Source organism: Xyrauchen texanus, chromosome 16 (genome assembly GCF_025860055.1).
Source record: "Xyrauchen texanus isolate HMW12.3.18 chromosome 16, RBS_HiC_50CHRs, whole genome shotgun sequence".
NCBI classification, from domain to species: domain Eukaryota; kingdom Metazoa; phylum Chordata; class Actinopteri; order Cypriniformes; family Catostomidae; genus Xyrauchen; species Xyrauchen texanus.
In genome coordinates this window covers 12395565-12420542 of record NC_068291.1, presented here as the reverse complement: position 1 = coordinate 12420542, position 24978 = coordinate 12395565, and the positions used below count along the sequence as shown (strand labels likewise).

Sequence of the window (24978 nt, the reverse complement as noted above, 5' to 3'; positions counted from 1 at the left end):
ATATTTGCCGGCAATAGTGCCGATAGTGCAGCAGCCAAACTCGGTGCAGTACCACTGTCCAATGACACAGTCGCTAGGAGAATTGTAGACATGTCCAATGATATCAGAGAGCAACTGATAGAATTCGTAAAAAAGAGTCCTTACTACACGCTGCAGCTGGACGAATCCACTGATATTGCTGGGCAGGCACAGCTCCTCACCTATGTCAGGTATCTGCGGGACAAGGCGATTGAGGAGGATGTCCTATTTTGCTGGCCTCTTCAGTCGCACACTACAGGAGAAGCCATTTTCAATGTCCTTGATATTTTTATCTGTGAAAATGGTTTGGCTTGGGACCGATGCGTTGGCCTATGCACGGATGGTGCGCAGGCAATGACGGGGCATGAGCGTGGCCTAGCTGCTCGCGTTCAGCAAGTAGCTGCACTTGTGAAATGGACACATTGCATGGTCCGTCGCGAAGCACTAGCTGCTAAAAAATGCCGGTTCTCTTTGACTCCATGCTGAACCAATCCGTGAAAATAATAAATCTCATCAAATCACGGCCGCTAAACTCTCGCTTGTTTGGGGTCCTCTGCCAGGAGATGGGGTCAGGGCACGAACAGCTGCTTCTGCACACTGAAGTTCGCTGGCTCTCCAGGGGGCGGGTGTTACAGCGGTTGTATGAGCTGCGAGAGGAGGTGAAGTGGTTTTTGACAGAAATCAAATCAGATCTGGCGAAGCATCTGGATGACACTATGTGGCTTGCGTCTCTGTCCTATTTGGTCGATATATTTGACCACTTGAATGGCCTCAACATGTTTTGCAAGGCCGCGAACTCATATTTTGCTCCTTGCAGACAAAGTGCACGCCTTCACACAAAAACTAGACCTCTGGCATGGCCGCATCAGTCGAGGGAACTGCGACATGTTCCCCAGCCTTGCAGACTTTATCACTGATGCAGGCACGTCACACGATTTCTCCTCCCTATTTCAATCAGCGTCTGAGCACCTGTCAGCAATGAGAAAACAATTTGCGACATACTTTAAAGAGGATTATCGTGTGATAATCTTTTGCGTGGGTTCGAGATCCGTTTGTGTGCACAGCAAACGAGCTATCAATTGATATGCAGGAACAGCTTATTGAGCTGAAGAGTGACAGTAGACTGAAGGAACTCTTTAGCTCCTGCCCTCTTTCGTCATTCTGGGCAGCATTGATGCAGGAATACCCTGAACTCTGTGACGTCGCCTTGAAGATTCTCCTTCCTTTCGCGTCGACATATTTGTGTGAGGCAGGATTCTGAAAAATGACTGCACTCAATAATAATAATAATAATAATAACAACAATAAAGCATGGGGCGGGCGGGGCGGGGGGCACTGGGGCCCCAACTGCAATGAACCAGCTTTGGGGGGGCCCAGCTTGCAAAAGGTTGAGAACCCCTGACTTAGTGTATGGTAAGTCCCTAGGGAAGCATGATCTGATTATCAGGTTCCTTAGAGGTGCCCGAAGGCTGAACCCCAGGCCATGTCTGTTCCCCTCATGGGATCTCTCCGTAGTCCTTTCAGGCCTTCAGAGACCCCCTTTGAGCCGCTAGAATCAGTCGAGCTCAAAGCCCTCTCCTTGAAAATGGCCCTCCTAATCGCGCTCACTTCCATCAAGAGGGTTGGGGACCTGCAAGTGTTCTCTGTCAGTGACACTTGCCTGGAGTTCGGCCCGGCAGACACCCATGTTGTCCTAAGACCGCGACCGGTCTACGTGCCCAAGGTTCCTACGAACCTCTTCAGGGACCAGGTAGTGAACCTGCAAGCATTGCCCCAGGAGGAGGCAGACCCAGCCTTTTCGTTGCTGTGTCCGGTGCGTGCTTTGCGTACCTATGTGGACCTTACGCAGAGCTTTAGATGTTGCAGGTCTTTGTCTGCTTTGGTGGATAGTGGAAAGGGAATTCTGTCTCCAAACAGAGGCTTTCCCACTGGGTCGTTGATACCATCGCATTGGCCTATCATACCCAGGCCGTGTCCGCCTCCTTGCGGGTTTGAGCACACTCGACGAGAAGTGTGGCATCCTCGTGGGCACTGGCTAATGGCACCTCCCTAGCAGAGCAGCAGACTGTGCAACACCCAATACCTTTATGAGATTTTACTATCTCAGGGTTGAGTCGGTCTCGTCCCATGTCCTCTCAGGTCTAAGCACGTAGAAATCGGGAATGCAGAACGTCTGACCGGGTGTTCCGCTTGCACATAGCACCTTTCCCCTCCACTGAGGTGATCTCGTGTGCTCTTTTTCCCCAGGAGAGTCCACTAGATTTGCACTCCCTGGATGTTCTTCCTCCCTAGCCCTCTGGTCCGTGAATTCAGCGCAGGAATTCCCTGACCAGATCCACTACGGGTACTAAAATTACTCTGTACTGGAATAGGTGCTCCACAGGATGGGCCCTTGTTGATTAATCCCCCTGTGTGTATTTTCAGCGGTACGGTCTCCCTCTGGGCGGACCCGCATCTCCCTTGGGCTGTCCCCGCTGCCCCATGGTCGCCGTGTTTGTAGTAACTCCTCCCTCGCCACAGGTACGATCTACCACCGCGCCATTCCCACATGTGGCCTGAAAACCCATGTGATATATTTTGCCACTCTTACCTCCCCCCAGCCTGGGCAGGTGGTGGTCTCCACGGAGTCTTTTCCCCCTGAAAGAATAGGAGTTGGAAGAGAACGCCTTCCCCAATGCGTGTGATAGCATTAAGATGGCCCCCGCGGCCTGCTCCCATGCTTTGTTCCCCTTTCGGGGTGCCGGGAACCTAAGAAGTTTATGATGATTTTATTGGGCGTTGGGGAAGGGTTCGTGCCGTTTGATGCAGCCTGTCACTTTGGCATGCAAATGCCTGACCGCACCTGCATCAGCAGCGCACGTACAAGGTTTAGCGTATGGCGTGATTGAATAGGGACCCCTAGTGTCACTTCACTCAACACAACGTCAAAGTGAGCGACAGACGGGGAACGTCTAGGTTACTGTTGTAACCTCCATTCCCTGTTTAAACTATACACCATCAAACTTTCTGTAAATCTAATGATCAGCCTAGTCCTGTGGTGTTTGAGATCTGGGCTGTTTCAGATCTGAACACAGGAAATGAGAATTTACTGCAATTCTTAGCCACTATTGTTCCTGCTAGTAATGTCCAGTAAGTTGCTTTATACAAAAATCACCTGCTTAATGACAAATACTGTAAATATACCATGGTTCCATCTAACACAATCAGTGGACTTTGCAATATGCAAGCATTTAAACTATTCAGTTGGTATTGCACAAGTCTTCCAAATTCTTACCACCTTACTGTTGACTTAAATTATACAGTTTTCAATTTATAGTACTAACCTGGCCAGTGCACTATAGTTTATGACTATTCTTATTTATTATAAATAATAATATTCTCTTTGAGCAACAACTTAAGTCCTTTCAAAGCAACATAGCAACGTCTTATGCATAAACTATCTGTTTCTCTTCCAGCACAGAAGAGCTCAAATGATAACTCCCAAACTTTATTATATTCCTCATTAATCCATCCACATGCAGTGATCCAGCAACAGCACAGGAACAGTACTTAATTTGCTTTAGTTAAAGAACCTTATCATTCTGAATTGGTGGCTCAAGAAAATGCCAACCGGATGAATCTATTCCTATGAATCTGTTCAAATTAATAAAAGTCTTTGCAAATCACAACATATACGCTGATATCGTCTTGATTCCATAAGCATAGAACATATCAATGTGAGATATCTCACCAAACTTTGTAGAAGGATATAGCTGCAGGCCGAGCTTCAAAATATTACCCCAAGATTCAAACCAAAATTTTTGCTTCCCTCCAACTTTTTCCATTTCACAATGGAAACATATATGCAACTGATTTTTGGTTCAGTCCAACGCCATTGGCCAGTCCAACTTTTTACTCTGGATCCAGCTCATGTTTTGGTTTTAGCTTGTCCCTAGTTTCATTCACAATTAGCCCAGAAAAGTGCAGTTTGGCTAAAACATTTAAATCTCAATGAACTTTGAATGAATTTAAAGCTGACGTCATTTATTTAAAGAATTGTTCTTCTTACAGTCCATACCATTTGAAAGCTGTCCCTGCAGCACAGTTACCCAGTGAAAATAATTTAGAATACCTAGATAGATAACTTAATATGGCATGATGGAATGCATAGTTTGTCCATGAGAAGAAATTGGGAGTTTATTTGGTTTTAATGATTTATTTGTATTGCCTTTCATTCCCTAGTGTGCTCTTTATTAAATATCAGTGTGCAGTGATTCCCTATGACAAGTAATTTGGCCTTTTCCATGTAATTCAACAAAATCAGAAAAGAATGCAGAATTGCATTGAAACAATCAGTGTCACATTTTTAATCAGAGGTAGCCATCAGCAGTCTTCTTCACCATCCTCCACAAGAGGAATTTCTGAAAAAAGTCAATAAAGAACATTTGTAAGTGCATCAAATTGCAAATCATGTTTATACCACTAGGTGACATCAGCCTACAACCATACCATCTGCAATGTCTATGCTGGGGCTTGTGGAGGCAGTCTCCTCCATAGGGGTGATTGCATTGGTTTTCTCAGACATGTTATTTAGGCCACCTCCATAGGAGGAAGATGGCTGTATGCCTTGGAGAAATTCTGATGTGCTATCGCAGGTCTCACCCTCACCAGTGTCCAATGGCACACCGTTTTGACTTCCTGAGTGGCCAGGATATGAAGGTGGATTTTGTTCCTGTGAATATTGAGAGCTCCCCAGACCAGCAGGGGGTAGCTCACTTGGAGGACAATAAGGACCACTTATAGCCTCTTTATAAGAGGGAAGTGGTACAGCAATACCATCTACAACCAAGATGTTTGGACCCCGATTGTCATCCTGCTCTTCCCTGAAATTGATAAAAAGCCTTTTTAATGAGTAAAGCCATTTTCATTCGAATTAGACAGTGCAGTTTTGTTGTCTGTACCTTGGATCTTGCTGTGACTTGCATTTGAAGTGGAACATCTTGGCTGTGATCACCAGGAGCAGGGCTAGCAGCACACTGGTGGCTGTACAAGCCACTAATTTCCATGTGGTCTGGAGAGAATCTTGAAATCCAGACAAGGTTGTCCCTATGGGAATACAACAGTGCTTATTCACTTGTATTACATGAATAATAGCAGTTATTTTCAATAGACTTACAAACTAAAACATATGCTCTTAATTTAATAAGGAACAAAACATTTCTTTGCCTTATTGCACATTGTGGATGTAGCCTTCTGAGACATGCAGAGATCTTAAAAACAGCTATAATTACTACATATGAATGCACAGTTAATCTAGATACAATGAAAAATATTAGAGATAAAAAGTAAATATCTTGTTGTTTTCAAGTCTTCATTGAATTATTGTTAGATATGATGCATTAATACCGATTTGCTTCTGCTAGATTTTGACTGAAAGGCAGATCTGTAATTAAAATTAAACTATCCATAGAGGTAATCATTTGATTTAGGCCTATACGCTATCTGTGGGTACACCAAGGTTTAAAACATAAAATTGGGCTTGTATAAGGTTTAGTCCAGTGTTTAGGGTATTTGTTGATTTTAGATGGCCAGATGTAAATGTAAATTATTTTAAATATTTATTGGGGATTTATTTAAAATTAAGAATACATTTATTGAAAATATGCTATTTTATATAGACTACAGTAGGGTTATTCAATTAAAGTTCCAAGAGGTCCAGGCTCACAGCAAAGGTCGGGACAATAACTTACATGGTGATAGTAGTCAGTATACTGTAGCAATGAAATGACATAAGGAATGCTCAATCAATTTAATGAAATAGTTATTATAAATGTACAAGTTGGCAGCAATATTACTTTGTAAAACCAAAAAAACAGTCAAAACAGTCTCTTTAATAATTAGGAAAGGATTATGACATTGAGGCCCAAGAGACAAAGCCAAAGTAGTGTGGTTTGGGGAATATTCTACCAAAAGATTAAAATATTTCAATTAGTTTAACAACCGAGTGCACTTTTTGTCAAATTTGACCCCACATTGGAAATGAATGGGAAACATGATAAAACAGAGTTTTTTTTATTTTATTTGTCAAATTAAATCAATAAATCTGCCACAATGCAGAACACACACACGTAAATAAAGGGGTGGTACTATAACACATCCACATTGCAGAACGCATGCGCGCGCACACACACACACACACACACAGATCAAAGGCTGATAAATATCTTCTAAGATAAATATCTGACAAAGCTGCACATTAGCTAAGCCTCACAAAAGGAAAATGTGTGTGTGTCCCCATAAAAAGGATGTAAAAGGAAGCATGATATGCACAAAAAACAAAACAAAAAAACATTTGCAACTATTTCGTGACCTGCCAGATGTGCGTGGAGTCATGAAAGACTATAGTTTCTGATACTTAGTATCATTCTCACTGTTCTTTACTGTTTTTGTTTTGTTGTTGTTTTTACATTTTTACCATGGTTGTTTAATTTATTTTGTAATTTTATAAACAATTAATTTGTTGCTCTTTATTACTATTCAGTTCACTGAATCTTCAGAATTGTTTTGACATTGCAAAATGTTATTCTAGTACTATGTTCACTGTTTACTCCTGTTGATTTCTGTTTATTGCTGTTGGTTTATTGACATGTTTTATTTATTTCTTCTCATTAACTTGATGAATGAATTATTAAATTGGGATTGGGAACTTTGACAAAAATACAGTTTAATATCTTTGATAATGTCTAAATATATATCCAAATACATAACTTGCTTAAGAACTAAAAACAAATCAGTTCAAACCAGACATATGAATGGTCTTCTGCATCCACCTGCTGGTTATATATTGTAATTCCACTTAATTTGATTAAAAAGTTTTTTCTTACCAGAAGATAGCAGCAATCTGCCCCTAACACATGGCATAATGTCCAAAAATATAATTGAGTAATTAACATAAAACGTTCTTATTTAATATGCAAATTAATGGCGTTGTTTACTAATTTTGAGGTAAATAAATACCACAACTCTCCCAAAAAAACTGCACAAATGTAGAGTTTTTAAACAACAAAGAAAGTATATAACATTTGTTAAAAAAAAATCATAATTTTGCTACAATCACACTTTTAGTGTGTGGGGTCAAAACTGACCCCAATACCATTAACGTAAAGTATAAACAAAGAGAATACAAGGGTTAAAATACTGTTAGCTAAAGTAGGCCTATAAATGGAATATAAATATCAAATAATGGAAACATTCTCATGAGATACTAGTAATATCAAAATTGCTTTTCCTTGCAATCTATGCCAGAGATGATGGCATCTTTGATAAATTTTCACAAAAATAATCTGTTTGTGAAAGACTTATCATAATACAGACAATTTTAGACAAAAAAAAAATAAAAATAGTATAAAGGTGCTCTGGAAGCAGGTTGTCCTGTCACAAACCTGGTTTTGGTGAATGGTCGAATAATTTCAGACAAATGAAGTTCACTTTGCTTCATTCTTGTTTTCTGCAGTGTGCTTTAGCGAAAGATGCCGGTATCTACATTTCTGCTCACTGTATTTTTCAGCTACGGCCTAATGCACGCAATTAGATAGGATGTGGATCTCGTCATGAGACTAATTTGCGTTAACACGCGATTGGATAGGACCCCCAGGCTGGTGTTTCTTCACCACTGCTAGAGACAGAGAGAGACTGAGCTGCACTTGAAAACGGCACCCAATCGATCATGTTTAAAGTCCGCTCCCCCAGAGACTGCTCCTCCCCCGGCTCCGCCTGCTCCCCCAAATACTATTCCTCATGCGGCTCCGCCCAATCCCCCAGAGACTCCTCCTTCAGCGGTTACGTCCACCTTACTAGTGACTCCTCCTATTGCGACTCCACCACCTGACCCAGTCCCTGTCCTGTGGCCGCCTCACTGGCCTCTTGACCCAGTCCCTGTCCTGTGTCTGCCTCCCAGGCCTCCTGAACCAGTCCCTGTCCTGTGGCCACCTCCCAGGCCTCCTGACCCAGTCCCTGTCCTATGGCTGCCTCCCAGACCTCCTGACCCAGTCCCTGTCCCTGTCCACCTCCCAGGCATCCTGACCCAGTCCCTGTCCTACAGCCACCTCCCAGGCATCCTGACCCTATCTCGGCCCTGCGGCCATCTCCCAGGCCTCCTGACCCTCTCTCGGCCCTGTGGCCACCTCCCAGGTCTGTCCTACGGCTACCTCCCAGGTCTCCTGACCCAGTCACTGTCCTGCGCCCACCTCCCAGGCCGCCTGACCCAGTCCCTTTCCTGCGGCCGCACCCCAGGCCTCCTGACCCGGTCCCCACCATGAGGTCATCTCCTTGGTCTCCTGGCCATCCCCCGGATCTGCTCTGGTCTCCTGGCCGTCTGCCTGATCAGCTCTGGTCTCCTTGGTCTCTTGGCCATCCGCCTGATCTGCTCTGGTCTCCTGGCCGTCTGCCTGATCTGCTCTGGTCTCCTTGGTCTCCTGGCCACCCACCTGATCTGCTTTGATCTCCTGGCCACCTGCCTGATCTGCTCTGGTCTCCTGGCCACCCGCCTGATCTGCTCCCTGACCTTGCCTTCTTCCTTTGCTCCCCTTGAACTGCCTGTTTGCCCCTTGTGCCCCCTTGAATTGCCTGTTTGCCCCTTGTGCCCCCCTGAACCACATGTTTTCCCCTACACTCCATGGACAATTTTGTTTCCTTTTTTTTTTTTTGGGGGGGGGGGCTCTGTCACATATTCCCTGTTGTCTTTTGTTTTTGTGCTTTTATGTTGAAATTCTTGTTTAGGTCCTGTTTCTTGTTTAGTTCCTGTTTTTGTAGTCTTTTGTAGTTTCATTTTATGATTGGTTTTCCCCTGATTTTTTCCACTGGTGTTCCTTATTCCCTTGTATATTTAAGCCCTTGTTTCCCCCCAGTTAGTTTGTCAGTTCTCACATGTGTTGTCATGCTCTGTGCCTGGTTTCCTGCGTTTTTGTTATATTCTGAGTTACCTTGTAAATCTTGTACCTTGTACCCCATTCTTTGCCTGCCTCGTCACACCAGGTGGTGGAATACAAGTCTCAGTTGCATCCGCTTCTGAGACAGTCAATCCACACATCTTATCATGTGGCTCATTGTGCATAACACCGCGGAGGCTACCCATGTGGAGGCTAATGCTATTCTTTGTGATCCATGCACAACTTACCACGTGCCCCATTGAGATCGAGAACCACTAATTGCGACCACAAAGAGGTTAACCCATGTGACTCTACCTTCCCTAGCAATGGGCCAATTTGGCTGATAAGGAGACCTGGCTGGAGTCACTCAGCACACCATGGATTCGAACTTAAGACTCAATGGGTGGTAGTCAGCATCAATACTCCTTTAGCTACCCAGGCCCACGTATACTATGCTTGTTAAGATTTGTATGCTGACAATTCCCCCACATGGGAAAAAAATTTAATTGCTTAATTTAGCTGTTTTTGGTGAGGCATGTCCCTTATTTTGGGCTTGTTTTTCCAGAACAGGTCACTTGTTTCTCTTGGGAAATCTGGCAACACAGCAAATTATATATCATCCATCCTTAGCACCAGTGTTGGGTAACGCTACTTTTAAAAGTAACTCGTTAGAATATTGTGTTACTACTTAAAAAGTAAATAAAGTAACTAAACAGTTACTTTTATGGAAAGGAAAGCATTACGTTACATTTTTGAAAAAATTTGCCTTATGAGAACACATTTCTTAACTCTTGCAGTGATTGTCATGACAATGGCAAAGGTTAAAATGGCTGCTCATTTAAGCTCCAGTGCAAAAAAAAAATTGACTGCTGCAAATGATGACTACAACTGGATTCCACTGAAGAATTCATATTTTGCCATTTTTAAACATAAATATCAGGGTGGGCTAAAATAAGACTTGTTGTGTCCATCGCTGAAAAGCATGGCTAATACGATCTAGAACTACAATACACATCATGCGCACACTACAATGCACAAACATACTTCAACTTCATTCTCCCTCCCACTGTCTAGAACTACAATGCCCATCATGACCCTCCTTAAAGTTTGCAAACTTTGGCGATTTATCACAACACGGGGAAAGGAGAGGTGTACAAAAGCAACGCATTACTTATTTTAAAAACTAACTCAGATATTATGGTCTAAAATAAAGAAAATATTGCATTACTTTACTCGTTACTCGAAAAAAGTAATCTGATTATGTACCACACATTACTTTTATTGTGTTACCCCCAACACTTCTTAGTACAGAGTACAGTCATTTTAAAAAGAATGCTATTAACCATTGTTTTATTTCATTCTAACCGGGGCAGTTGCCATTTGAAAAGGTGGCTGTGGAACGCCGGAACCGGAATGAGAAAGTGACATTTCTGCTCAGAACGAACCGAAATGAAAACCATTTAGATTTTAGTCCCCATTTAAAATTATGTGCACTTATATTAGACAACAAATCTAGTCGTATCAGTCTTGGAGATAAAGCTACTTTATTCTACCTATGGTGCATATTCATGAGCGCTGCCATGTTGAGATCATATGACCAGCCAAATGTTACTTGTTTTATCTCAGTAATCCCATGCAATTGGATGCTTTGATTTTCTAAATAAAATAACGCTAGCTGACAGCGCATAGCACATAAATCAAAAACGCTAATTTTTACAAGAACATTGCGTGACAATAAAACAGCACCGACCTGCCAAGGCATGGACTCTACAAGACCACTGAAGGTGTCCTGTGGTATCTGTCACCAAGACATTAGCAGTGGACCCTTCAAGTCCAGTAATTTGCGAGGTGGAGCCGCTGTAGATTGGACTTGTTGGTCCAGCGCATCCCACATATGCTCAATCGGATAGAGATCTGGGGAAATTGGAGGCCAGGGCAACACTCTGAACACTTCATCATGTTCCTCATCCATTTCTGAACAATGTGTGCAGTGTGGCAGGGCACATTATCCTGCTAAAAGAGGCCACTGCCATTAGGAAATACCATTGCCATGATGGGGTGTACCTGGTCTGAAACTATGTTTAGGTAGGTGGCAGTTGGCAGGTCCAAGGTCCAGTTCCAATACTCGCGTGCCCATTGTATGCACTTTCGATGGTGGACAGGGGTCATCATGGACACTCTGCTACGCAGCCCCATACGCAGCAGAGTGCAATGCACTGTGTGTTGTGACACATTCCTCCTGTAACCATCATTAAAAAATTTTGTGACTTGTGCCACAGTAGACCTTCTGTCGGTTCCGGCCAGAAGGGATAGCCTTTGTTGCCCTCGCCATCGATAAGCCTTGGCGCCCAACACCCTGTCACCGGTTTGTGATTTGTCCCTCCTCGGACCACTGTCGGTAGGTACTCACCACTGCTGACTGGGAGCACCCTACAGTACAAGCCTTGTCGTCTGGCCATTACAATTTGGCCCTTGTTAAAGTCGCTTGGATCTTTACTCCTGCTCATTTCTCCTCAATTCAACACGTTGACTACGAGAACTGATTGTTCGCTAAAATACCATCTAATATACTCAGACCTTGACATGTGGCCTTATTAGGAGATGATCAACATTATTCACTTCACCTGTGAGTGGTCATAATGTTTTGGGTCATCATTGTATTTGGAAAAAACAGTCTTCAGGGAACCAGAATAGAATAGAATAGATAACTGGTAGAATTTATTTTTGTGACTTAACAAATTTTTTTTGCAGTATCACATTTACTTTAATTTTGTAACTTTAATAACAAATAACAGTATTGAAACTTAAAGGTGCTATATATAATATTTTTACTGTACTAAATCATAAAATTACCATAATATGTCATTTGAGAATTTGGAAACATGCTAAGTTGAAATACTGGATTCTCCGATAACAATGCTACAGCCAGTATATTCTACTTTGAAGTTTCCATTCTGGGCCGGAATTTCTGTTTATGTTTTGGAGTGTGTGATCCCGCCCACTGCCCACTCACCAATAGTATTTCGACACCGCCGGGTTGCCAGATTTGAACAAGTTTGCAGGCAAACAACACTGCGTGCTGCAGCCATGGAAGCAAGCAAATGAACTGGATCAGAGATAACAGATTCCACCCGACCTAAAAAGCCTCACCATCTATCCAAAAACCACCATGACCAGAGGCTTAGCACAAGGATAAATATTGGATATGCTTTTGGAAGATGGAGACAGCTTAAAGCATAGAAATCCTTTCAAACGGATGTTGTTCTGGCAACACTCATGAGCTTCGAGTCTGGGGCGGGGGCTGACAACTCTACAATATTTTGAATTTGGACTGCAGTACCCATTTCAAATGCTTGTTGTCAATCTTACATATAGCACCTTTAAAGGCAACATGAAATCAAAATGGGCCATTTATTGCCATTTATGGTCAATGCAGAACTTGTGCACAGTTCTTTGGTGCACATTAAAAAGTAAGTTTATCTTAGTAATCTGTCTTCAAAATGAATTAACTTGCTCTGCCTCTGAAATGACTTTCCTTTTCAGCTGATGAGCAGTCTCTATTCTGGTAGGCTAGGAAATGCCAGAGACTATTTAGCAGAGATGGGCCACTTCTAAAGTCCAACAGTCAACGTATGTAGAAAGTAAGTCCCGCCTTATAGGTAAAATACCCAGTCAGCTTTTAGATACTGACATCGCCTGTAAATCAACTCAGGAACACGCATGCGCCTTATCTATAAGTCGGGAAAATTGAATTTTTTAACATAGTCTGAGGTAAAGAAGCACAATTTATGATTTCAATCCAGTCAGTTCTCTATAATCATGTATTTTCCTACATTTTTATTAATTTCACTCGAAAAGGAGTTTTGAATGCCAGTTTCATGATAACTTTAAACTCTCAAACATACCATCTTTGATGCAGTATAACTGCATGTGTGGAAACCATTGCCCATACTGACAGGAGATGTACTTGTAGTCTTTCATTAGAGAGTAGCCATGATAACAGTAGTATTCTATGACTGTCCCATGAATGTAGCGGTCACATGGTTGGGGGTGGCAAGTGTAATCTCCATGTTCTATCATTTGTGGTAGGGAGCATGCTGTAAAAACATCAGAGACAAAGAAAAAAGGCATCTGAATCAGATAACTAATTTCCTGTTCCAGAGTCATTTAAATGTTTACAAAATCATATTCCTGTAATAACACCATTACCAAGCTTTCCTTTAAAGTTGTGCAGATTTTCCTCATTCAGAGTAATTTTATTTTGTTTTCAAAGGTTTAGATAGAGTATAGATCTTGTATGAAGAGACAAAAAACTATAGACTACACACCTTAAGTAATGAACAATATGTAAAGCTGTTTCAAATTGTACTAAAAATTATTATAAAATCTCTATAAATCTATGTCTAAGGAACATAGCCTGGAGACTTTACAACATCAAGTTCTGATATTTCACCCTCAACATCAAGGCACCGGGGTGGTGTGTCCGACCAGATGAGGTTATACATGCATTCCAGAAGTTCAGGTCCCTCCAATTTGTAACCAGGGAAACACTGGTAGTGGACTACTGTTCAAACAGGCAGAGAGAACTTTGTTTCTGAGATGTTCATGTAACTGTGAGGAGGTATCAGTGGCCACAGGCAGCCTATGGAGATAGAGGACCATGCTGAACTCCTGTACAATGACCAACCTCATGGAACAATCTCCAGATGTGACATGGGTCATTTTGTTATGTGTTAAAATTCACCATGCCACAACACATGAACAACAAGAGTTTATAGTAGAAGTATATAGTTAGTTACATAGAAGGTTGATTTGTAAAGTGAACAAATTAGAGAGAAAAAATAAATTCATACCTTGACAAGCTGGCTGATTATCCCATGTCCCATCAACCTGACAGACTGACTCCATAGTTTCCATGTCAGGGTATCGAATCTGAAATCCCTCATGGCAGTTAATAATGAGGCTGTCTCCAGGCCTGTAGGTCTTATTAATGACATCAGCACCCTCAATGAATGGAGGAAAACAATCTTTGAAAGACAGAATAACATTTTTGAGAAAGAATGATAGAAAGTGAAAGTGAAGTCTTCAATATTTGTTGAAATATTTTAATCCAGTACTGTAACATTTTCATAACATTAGATTTTCCAAGCTGAAAAATGCACACAGTATAAACTAAACCATTATGGGTTATTCACTGACTGTTGCATTCCATTCAATGTAGTCTGACGTAATAGATTTGGGAGACCACAAGGGGGAAAAATAACATTTACTGAAGCAGGTCACAAGCGGGGAAGGGTCAGATCACTCAAACACACACACACACACACACACACACACACACACACACACACACACACACACACACACACACACACACACACACACACACACACACACACACACACACACACAGTGAGCTGATGGCATTCCAAAGTTAGGAAGGTTTTTGTACTTCAAGAATTAACAAAGTGATGATGAGTTTGAAGGTTAGTGTATGAAACTAGTGTAACTGTGCAAACTGAACAATTAGAAATGGTGGTTTATTGTGCAATTTCCCTGTATGTAGCATTGGATAGGTCTTTCATTTAAGCTGTCAAACTACAAAAAGACATACTTGTAACTGAAAATACATTGTGTAGGGTCTATAAAAGATTCTCATATACAATATATAATTCAGTAATGACTTAAGTAAATACTATATTTATTATTATAAAATAATCCTTTGATAATGATTTGGGGCAAACTGAATGTAGAGTTGAGCTCCTTTGTGCTGCAGAATTTTTACCCCGCATGGTACACAACCAACTTAAATTATCCCTGCCACTCACACTTTACCAAAGTTGTGTTAAGAAATATGTTTAAAAAGACAAAGAGTATTGTGCAAAGAGCTGCCCTGTTTACATCTGAAATGTTTTTTTTTCTAGATATATCGATAAACATTGGGAAAATCTTCCAATTATCAATACATAAAATTGGCATCGATCCCAAGCCTAAGAATTATCCTTTGGATTTTAGTTGACAGTATGTTAATACTGAATAACCTCACCTTCTGAAAGGCACACTGGTTTAAGGCTTGGTTTCCAGGCTACCGATCCATTATGGAAGCGCATGCAGACAATCTTGGCTGGTCCCTTTAAGCTGTAACCTTCCACACAAGAGAATCTGGCCACTGAGTTTTCAAAGAACAAACCACGATTTGGAGTTCTGATTCCGTGCTCAGGAATATCAGGATCTTTGCAGAACTGCTCCACTGAAATTTCACATCAAGAATGAAGATAATGCTTTCAAGGAATCAAAAGACCAACACATTCTTAGAATAATGTATGCGTGCGCTAGAGATCAGAGAGTGCAGCACATAGTGTCTCAACATCTGGAACTAAATTGTTCTCGGTGCTAATTATCTTAAACTTTGATATAATGTTCCCATATTTATCTGCCATTTGCAAAAGTATTTCAGAAATCTACAATTTATTCCTAAACAGTGTCTGTAACACTTTACATCGAACCTAGTCTCATAAAATGAACGTTTTTATAACTATATTTTTGCAAAACGACTTTTACGTGCCACGTTTCCTGGTGAAATAAACACTAGAGGCACTACAAGAAATGTGCGGTTTATTCACTTTCATACAAAACACGGCTACAATGAAACACTTCTACTATAACGCATCATTTGAAAAGCGATACTTTTTAATGCTTGTATTACAGACCTAATGTGATTAGGACTGCCTGTTTATTTTCCCACCTCTCAATTAGAACGCTATTGGTTAGATTTAGGTTCAAGTTTTAGGTTAGGGAGGTACATTTTACTCATTAATACCTCCATCTAATAATCTCCTTGAAAACGTTACGATTACGAAACCTTTTCACTCACTTTTAGCGCCCCCCGCTGGACATTTCACAAGGAAACTGCAGTGAAATTGTAATGAAGCACGTATTTTCGTTTTGCAAAAATGTTGTCACGGTCACAATTGTTATGAGATCAGGCTGTTACATTAATGTTCCCTTTGTTAGATTAATGACTACTAATTTGTTTACAAATGCATTATAAATCATTGATATGTGGTTATAATGACATGCACAAGAACGGTGACCATGCAATACCTGCCAAATAGTGAGACATTTTACCTCAAGTTATAAATGCTTGATAACACTTATTCAACATTTGTAACCTATAAAAATGTACCTTCATGTAAAGCAGACACATATGCAGCATAGCATTTATTAATGAGTTACAAATAAAGTTCAGTATGGTTTTATGGTAATCAAGCTTTATCATATAATAACCTCTGTAAATGAGCATGGAGACTGAAAGGTGTCTTTGTAGAGGACTTTAGGTAAATAGGACAATGTAAGTTGGGAAACCACTCAGAGAAGCACCATTCTTATGACGTGACATGGAAAGTGAAAATACAAGCAAATCATTCATTTAAGTAATTAGGTTTCTGAGGGACTGACCCATGTTAGGAATGCAGAAACAGTGCTTGCTCATTTAGCCCGGCTTCCAGAGAACATATATGTGAGTTGTAATTAATTAATTGATCAAATTAAGAAAGGTTTAAGTTTAAGGTCACTAATGTACCACTATTTAATGACATAAATTCATTCTTGGCACGCGTAACTAAAAGTATATTTCAGACTAACTTGTATTGTTCTATCGTCATGTTTGCTCTAGCTGGATAAAAGGAGAAGAGCCTCTTGATTCATGACTCACATCTGACCCTTTTCGACTGACCAACTTGATTTAGTGTTTAAAAATATAATCCTTTGAATTATTGCATCGACGTATTGACGAGAACACCATGTTATGTTCACCTATTAGAACTTTGAACTTAAGAGAATATGTCACTTAATTTGCATATACCTATAATTACATTTGTGTTTTCTAAGTTAGTTTGAGGTTAGATCTTGAATTAATTCTCAGTTGGAGAACGTTGTCTTCAGTAAACTCTCTCCCAACTGATTGAAACTCAGCTTTGACTCCTGGGCCTGTTGTATCAACGTTGCGTATGCAAAAAATGGGCATTGAAATGTGTGTAAGCAATTTCCCACGAACATATCGTGATTTATTAAAACTAAACTTGGTGTAAATATGTGCACCGTCCGGACACTCTTGACTGTGCGTACGCACTCTTCTACTGGTGTGTGAATTATAAACTCTGATTTAATTCACATTTAGAATAATATATATATATAAAAAACTATGTATTTAAGCACTTGAAACAGTTTATTTTTATGTAACTAATTAAAAAGGCATTGCAATATAAGCTGTAACAGAAAAATATTGGTTTGGGATGTGCAACGTTTGGAAAACTTTCCCGTGTCATAATAGAGAAGGAACATAATAGTAACTAAAAATGACAGCGAAGATTTTCTGTTTTATTACAATCATGTACTGAGATAATAACAGCTTTTAGATAAAGGATATCTGTAATGTAATGCGCACTTGTCTCTGACTGACGTGAAAGGTTAGATTTATGGTTAGATTTATGTCTGCAAAGATAAAAACATTTTGCCATGGGATATTCAAGATATAATCTTTGAAAACAAGTTCATATCTTAATAAATAATGTTTCTCCATGGTGCATCATCTAACCTTTGAGCACATGTGACATTTACAGTCTTATCTCATTTACTACAGTTTCTCATACTGTTAAACACAGTAATCACTTGTCTGAATGGTGAAATGCATATGGTAACTGTATGCAGATGAGGATATGCATAGTAAAAAACAGGCATTGTACACTCTAGCTGGGATTTATTAAGGGAACTATTCACAGGTTCTGGCGTACGTATTGTTTTATAAATCAGATTTTTTGGTGCATACACAAAAATCTGCCTTTTGTGCGTACGCACACTTTAGGATGAAATCTACGCAATGTTTTATACATAAGGCCCCTGGTCTTTATTATTCATACTTCATACTGGTCTCTCTAATGGGTTAAGCTACATTCCCTACAAAATACAGTATATGGTGCCAGATGGGTATGAGTACTTCTGTAACTCTGGTCTGCTAGGATTTTCACACACAACAGTATATAGAATTTACTCCGAATTGTGCCAAAAACAAAAAATATCCAGTGAGCGGCAGTTCTGTGTTATGGAAATATCTTGTTGATGAGAGAGGTCAACAGAGAATGTCCAGACTAGTTCAAACTAACAAAGTCTAGGGTAACTCAGATAACCACTCTCACAATTGTGGTGAGAAGAATACAATCTCAGAATGCTATTCTGACACAATACAGCCACAATATTAGGCAGGTGGTTTTAATGTTGAGCTGATCGCTAATCGGCTAATCGCAAATCAGTTCCAACACCAAACTGTACTTGACCTCAAAACTTGTTTTTCCTCTTTTGAATCCTTTAAATTTGACATACTGTTTCATACAACTTATTCTGTGAGTGTATATGATAGTGATGTCACCCCTGTAGCTGATTTGGTTGGTGGAACTGATGGTGTTACAACTCAATTTGTGTAACAACACTCAGTGGTTTTCCCTAAAGTGTACGCTGCTTGCTATTCCTTCACCATGCAAGAAAACGACTCGGTTACTAACGTAACCTCGGTTCCCTGAGAGGAGGGAACAAGTATTGCGTAAGTAGCTTACGCTATGGGAAAACTCAGTTTCTCGAGAAATATTGAAGTCTTTATGTAAAACGCATTGCAGCTGCACAGCAGACAGTAATGAGCGAGGCAGCTCGGTCATTGGCTGTGCTGCGGCAACTGCTTCGAACCAATGACGGGCGACTCTGAACGCAGCGACCAATGGGCGCGCGCCTCGCGTTCAGCGCTCAGAGCCCGCCGAAATTAGCATAGCCAGGCTATATAATGGGCACCCCGTCATACGAGTTCCTTTAGGTTCAATCGACTGAAGCGAACTGACCAAGCACAAGCACGGCAGCTTACGCAATACTCGTTCCCTCCTCTCAGGGAACCGAGGTTACGTTAGTAACCGAGTCGTTCCCTATCGAGAGGTCTCTCCTATTGCGTAAGTAGCTTACGCTATGGGAACACCATGTAAAACGCCGTGCGTGCTGACTTCCCTCTATAAAGCCAGAGGCAGATGCCTGAGCCTTAAAGCAAAGTGATTATTCCACGAGCCGGCCAGCGGCGAGCTACATAATGGGATAGTATAGAGCGCCCTTCCAAGGTGGTCCATGGTGGGGCGCTCATAGTACAAACACAAGCACATATCTTATGTACTGAGTTTTCTATGTGCTGATATGCATGGGAAAAGAGACAGACCTTGTAAGGGAGGAGATAATGCTCAGCATATACATACTCCAGCCCATTCTACAGTCAGGCTGATAGAATGTTGGAATGCATTTTTCTATGTACTGGCATGCATAAAAAATCCTCGTGAGTCGGTCAGAGACGGACCTTATAAGGGAGGAGATAATGCTCAGCATATACATGCTCCAGTCCATTCTACAGTCAGGCTGATAGAATGTTGGAATGCATTTTTCTATGTACTGATATGCATAAAAAATCCTCTAAGTCGGTCAGGGACGGACCTTATAAGGGAGGAGATAATGCTCAGCATATACATACTCCAGTCCATTCTACAGTCAGGCTGATAGAATGTTGGAATGCAATGAGGGGACCTGTAGGTTATAAAACCTGATAAATGTGGAAGGCGAGGCCCAGCCTGCCGCCGCACAAATATCTTAAATGGGTATCCCACTCGACCAAGCCCACAAGGAGGCCATGCTCCTCGTAGAGTGAGCTCTGACGCCTAAGGTGCATTGAAGGCCCTTGGCTTCATAAGATAGCGCTATAGCATCCACTATCCAGCGCGATATTCTTTGCTTTGAGACTGCGAGACCTTTAGTGCGGCCGCCAAAGCATACGAATAATTGTTCCGTCTGTCTGAACAGGGCAGAACGTTCCAAATATACTCTGAGCGCCCTGACGGGGCAGAGTAAATTAGCATCGCTTTCGTCTGCTGGGGACGATAGCGCTGCCAGAGATATCACCTGTGCTCTGAAGGGTGTGGAGAGCACTTTAGGAATATACCTGTGCTTTGGCCTAAGGACAACTCTGCAGTCGTTAGGTCCAAATTCCAGGCAAGCAGCGCTTGATGACAGCGCGTGCAGGTCGCCCACTCTCTTGACTGAAGCGAGCGCCAGCAAGAGCGCAGTTTTGCTGTTTAAGGTGCATGGTTCGGAGAGGTTCTAACGGGGCACTCTTGAGTGCATCCAGGACCGTGGCCAGGTCTCAGATCGGCACCGAGGGGGGGCGAGGAGGGTTCATCCTCCTAGCGCCTCTTAGGAAACGAATGATTAGATCGTTTTCCCCTAATGAATGTCCTTTATCAGGATTGTGCGACGCCGCTATGGCAGCCACATAGACTTTGAGCGTGGAGGGTGTGCGGCCCGCCTCCAGCAGCTCTTGCAAAAGGCGAGTACACTTGGTATCTCACACGATTTGGGGTTCAAGCTCTTGGTATCACACCAGTCACTGAACACTTTCCACTTTTGGGCATATAAGCGCCTCGTAGAGGGTGCTCGCGCCTCAGTGATGGTTCTCAAAACTCCACTGGGGAGGTTCTCGGGAACCCGTTGAGGGGCCATGCATGGAGGGCCCTCCATAGAGTGCAGGGAGCTCAACCTAAGTCCACCCTGGCGATTTATATACGAAACTACCGTCATGTTGTCCGTTCGGACCAGGACGTGTTCGTTTTTCAGGTACGGAAGCAGGGCTCTGAGAGCCAAGGCGACCGCCTTCATTTCCAGACAGTTTATATGTAGGCGCTTTTCCGGGTTTGACCAAAAGCCGGAGAAAGGCCTGCTCTTGTAAAGGGCCCCCCATCCTATTTTGGAGGCATCTGTCGTGATCATTTTTCCCAGACTCACGCCGGTTTGATACCAGTTGATGGCTTTCCAGGGCGTCAGGGCTTTTATACAGCCGTGATTCGCTCTGATCAAAAAGTGGCCCGAGCGCCACGCGTGAGTGGGGACACGGCTCTTGAGCCAGCGCTGGAGAGGACGCATGTGCAACAATCCTAGCTGGAGTACAGCTGATGCCGAGGCCATGAGACCGAGCATTCTTTGAAATCGTTTGACGGGCTAGCGCCTTTCTGAATGATGTTGCAAGGCGTCGAATAGAGAGCGCGCTCTGATGAGAGGCACGCTGTCATCTGCACTGAGTCTAGCACTATTCCCAGAAGAGATATTCTGGCTGGGGGATAGCATGCTCTTTGCAAAATTGATTCTCAGACCCAGGCATTCTAGATGGCAGATAATCCAAGATCTGTGCGTCGTTAACTGACCCTCTGATTGTGCTATGATTAGCCAATCGTCGAGGTAATTCAGTATTCGCACTCCCGCTGTCTCAGGGGAAAGTGCCGCGTCCATACATTTCGCGAATGTACGGGGGCCAATGATAGGCCGAATGGTAGTACTGTGTACTGGTATGACTGTCCCTCAAAGCTGAATCTCAGAAAGGGCCTGTGATGAGGCGCTATCGGAATGTGAAAGTAAGCGTCTTTCAAATCCACTGATAGAAACCAACCCCGGGCTGAACTTGCGCGAGGATATGTTTGGTTGTTAACATTCTGAACGAGCTGAATCATAAAAGCTTTGTTCAGATGTCTGAGATCTAGGATGGGGCGGAGGCCACCGTCCTTTTCGGACGAGAAAATAGCAGCTGTAAAAACCTGCCTCGCTCATAGAGGGAGGAACAGTTTCTATAGCGCCCTTCTCTATCAGTTCGAGCACCTCGGTGCGTAGAACATGTGACACATCTTTCCTCACTTTCGTCTCACCACCGCTGAAAAGCGGGGTGGTCTGCGAGCGAATTGAAGTGAGTAACCGTGTTTTATTATGTTCAAAACCCATTTTGGCATGTCAGGGATTTTTTCCCAGGCTTTTGCTCGCACAGATATGGGCTGAATGTTGGCTGGGGGCGTGTCGCAGTGACGTATGGGCCCCACTGGCAAATTGCCTTGCGCTAACACTGAGTTTACAGCTCCCAGAGGCGCAGGTGCGCGCTGAGCAGCCGTGTTGAGTGCCGAGTGCAGGGGTGCGTGTGAGCTTACAGGCACGCACGCTGTCTCCGTAATGCTCGCATCGTGAGCTGGAGAAATGTTTGAAACTGTATAGACAGTGTTTACAGGTGGGGGTGCATACATTGTAATAGGCACGGCGCCACTTTCATAAAGCTTCCCGCTCTTAGCGGGAGTTTCTGGCTCGCAGCGTCGCATCTGTGATGCTTGCGGCATGAGACAGAGAACTGTTTGAAACTGTATGTGCAGCGCTTATGGGTGGGGGTGCATCTACTGTAGTAGGCACGCCGCCACTTTCATAAAGCCTCCCGCTCGTGGCGGGTGTTTTTGGCCATGCATACAGTGTTTGTAACTGTGGGAATGCGCACTTTAGTGTGGACACGTGACCCCTTAGTAACACAGGCAGAAAATGTGCTAACAATGAGCTTACAGCTCTCAGAGGCGCGGGCGCGCGCTGAGCAGCTGTGTTGAGTGCCGAGTGCAGGGGTGCGTGTGAGATTATAGGCACTCGCGCTATCTCCGTAATGCTCGCAGCAAGAGCCGGAGAAATGTTTGAAACGACAGTGTTTACGGGTGGGGGTGCATACATTGTAATAGGCACGCGCGCCACTTCCATAAAGCTTCCCGCTCTTAGCGGGGAGTTTCTTGGCTCGCGCGTCGCATCTGTGATGCTCGCGGCGTGAGCCAGAGATGTGTTTGGAACTGTATGGGCAGCGCTTATGGGTGGGGGTGCATCTACTGTGGTAGGCACGTGCGCCACTTTCATAAAGCCTCCCGCTAGCGGCGGGGTTTTTGGCCATGCATACAGTGTTTGTGTGTAGGGGTGCGTGCAGGACAGCAGGCACGCACGCTACATTTATAGTATTTCCCGCTTTTACTGGGGAAGTGTTTATAACTGTGGGAACAGTGCTTGTGTGTAGTGGTGCATACATGACAATAGGCACACGATCTACATTTATGAGGCGTCCCGCTCGAGCTGGGAAAGTATTCGGCACTGTTTGGACAGTATTGATATGTGGGAGTGCGCACTTTAGTGTGGACACGTGACCCTTATAGTGACACTGGCAGAAAATGACTCTTGTGATTTCTGTGTGTTGCCGTTAAAACGGCGTTTGATTGCAGGTGAGCGAGTTCTGTGACTGGCCCATTGACTGCTGTACAGACATTTCCAGCCGCCTGTAAGGGGACTGGGTAATGTTTTACACGTTTTGCTCGCTGCAGTGAAGCGTTCAGCGAACTCTCTTACCATGCTGGTGCCCGTGCTCGTGTCCGCTAATGTCGACGGCGCAGGGTCGAAGGCCGAGCCCGGCCAGTCGTTGGATGCAGCGCCAACTGGAAAGGCTGTCATCCTTTTCACCGTCGTCCCCTGGCGCGCCGGAGGAGATGAGACCCACCGCTCTGTTGGAGGGTTGCTGGTCCGTCGGCGTGAATTGGACTGGTGGCGGGGAGTTCTCGGGTGGTGGTGAAGCACGCGGGGACTGGCCCGGCGTGACGTCACTGAAGTCAGCGTGCTCTGGCGGCCTCCGTGAGCGGCGCTTTTTCTTGCGCGGCTCGAACAGAGGGGACGGCAGCACGGTGGTAGCAGGCTCGTTCGCGGCGAAGGCGGCGAAGCAGCGCTGCTCGTTGAGGCCCAGGGAGTCACATTCGGGCATCCGCCTCGAGTGAAAGCAGCTTCTGCGTGGTCAGGTCCCAGGCAGCGAGTGCAGATAATGTGATGGTCCCTGTCAGGAAGAAGGCCTCTGCACGAGGCGCAGGTCGAAGGCATTTGGAACAACGCCTCGAATTTGCTCTTTTACTAAATACAAAAAGTGTCGCAAAGGCGAACACTTGCAAAGTAGCTTAGTAAAAAGGATATAGTGATGCGCGCCGGATGGCGTAGCAGAAGGCTTCGAAGGCAGCTGAAGGCGCCGGCGTCCTCTTAGCAGTCCTGCTGTAGGCTTGTCAACGGCGGGCGAAAGACTCCAACAATCCGGAGGATGCAGCGAAGAGGAGGTCTTCGCTGAAGGAGATTAAATCTAAAGGAACTCGTATGACGGGGTGCCCATTATATAGCCTGGCTATGCTAATTTCGGCGGGATCTGAGCGCGCGAACGCGAGGCAGAGTCGCCCCGTCATTGGTTCCAGCAGTTGCCGCAGCACAGCCAATGACCGAGCTGCCTTGCTCATTACTGTCTGCTGTGCAGCTGCAATGCGTTTTACATAAAGACTTCAATATTTCTCGAGAAACTGAGTTTTCCCATAGCGTAAGCTACTTATGCAATAGGAGAGACCTCTCGATAGGGAACACCTTTCGACTAAGATAAAATTCAGTGAAGGTTACAACATTGTTACCTTCATACAATTGTGGTTACAGTGCTTTATTAGGGCCTACAGTAGGCTATATGTGTTGTCTGTATTTTTATGAGTGCTAGGTGCTTTGTCACGGCCAAAGGTTATTCAATATAAAACAGGCAGGTGGAAAACATAAATGTGTCTGACATGGTATTTATGCAGCCACAATGTCTGTGCTTTTCTCTTACCTACTGTGTTAACCGGGAAGGCGGTGACCAGATAAAGTGGGAGGAGGAGGAGGAAGATGATGAGGAGAATAATCTGGCAGTAGACAGGATGTCCAAACGGAGATATCTTGGGCTCTTTATCAGCATGGTGAAGCATCTTTTACGGAATACAACGCATCGGGTCACAATGCTCTGAAATGGTGATGATAATGACACAAAATAATAAATTTGGTAAAACGTGAAAATATTAAATATATTTGGATTGCGTCATGGATTGTCCGCCATCTAGAATCTCCTTGACGACGCACAGAAAAAGATGACCAATAAATTCCCATATCAGTTGGTAAATACCACAATTGTCTTTTCGTGGAATCGCGTATCGAATTATTATGCATTATTCAGCTGTCTTCAGTTTACCAAAGCCTTAGGATAGCGCACCATGATGATGATGATGGTGATGATGATGAAAAATGCGTCATATGCGTCACTCGTCCTTCCTTAGCCTACCCGGTTAAAAATAAGCTTTTTTATGCAGTAAGCTGATGCAGT

The 24978-nt window shown here is 43.4% G+C and overlaps 1 pseudogene; it reads right to left on the bottom strand.

Annotated features, from left to right (window-relative positions):
- Positions 1-4380: 4380 nt before the first annotated feature.
- Positions 4381-24586, bottom strand: LOC127657328 (sushi domain-containing protein 4-like; annotated as a pseudogene).
- Positions 24587-24978: the final 392 nt, after the last annotated feature.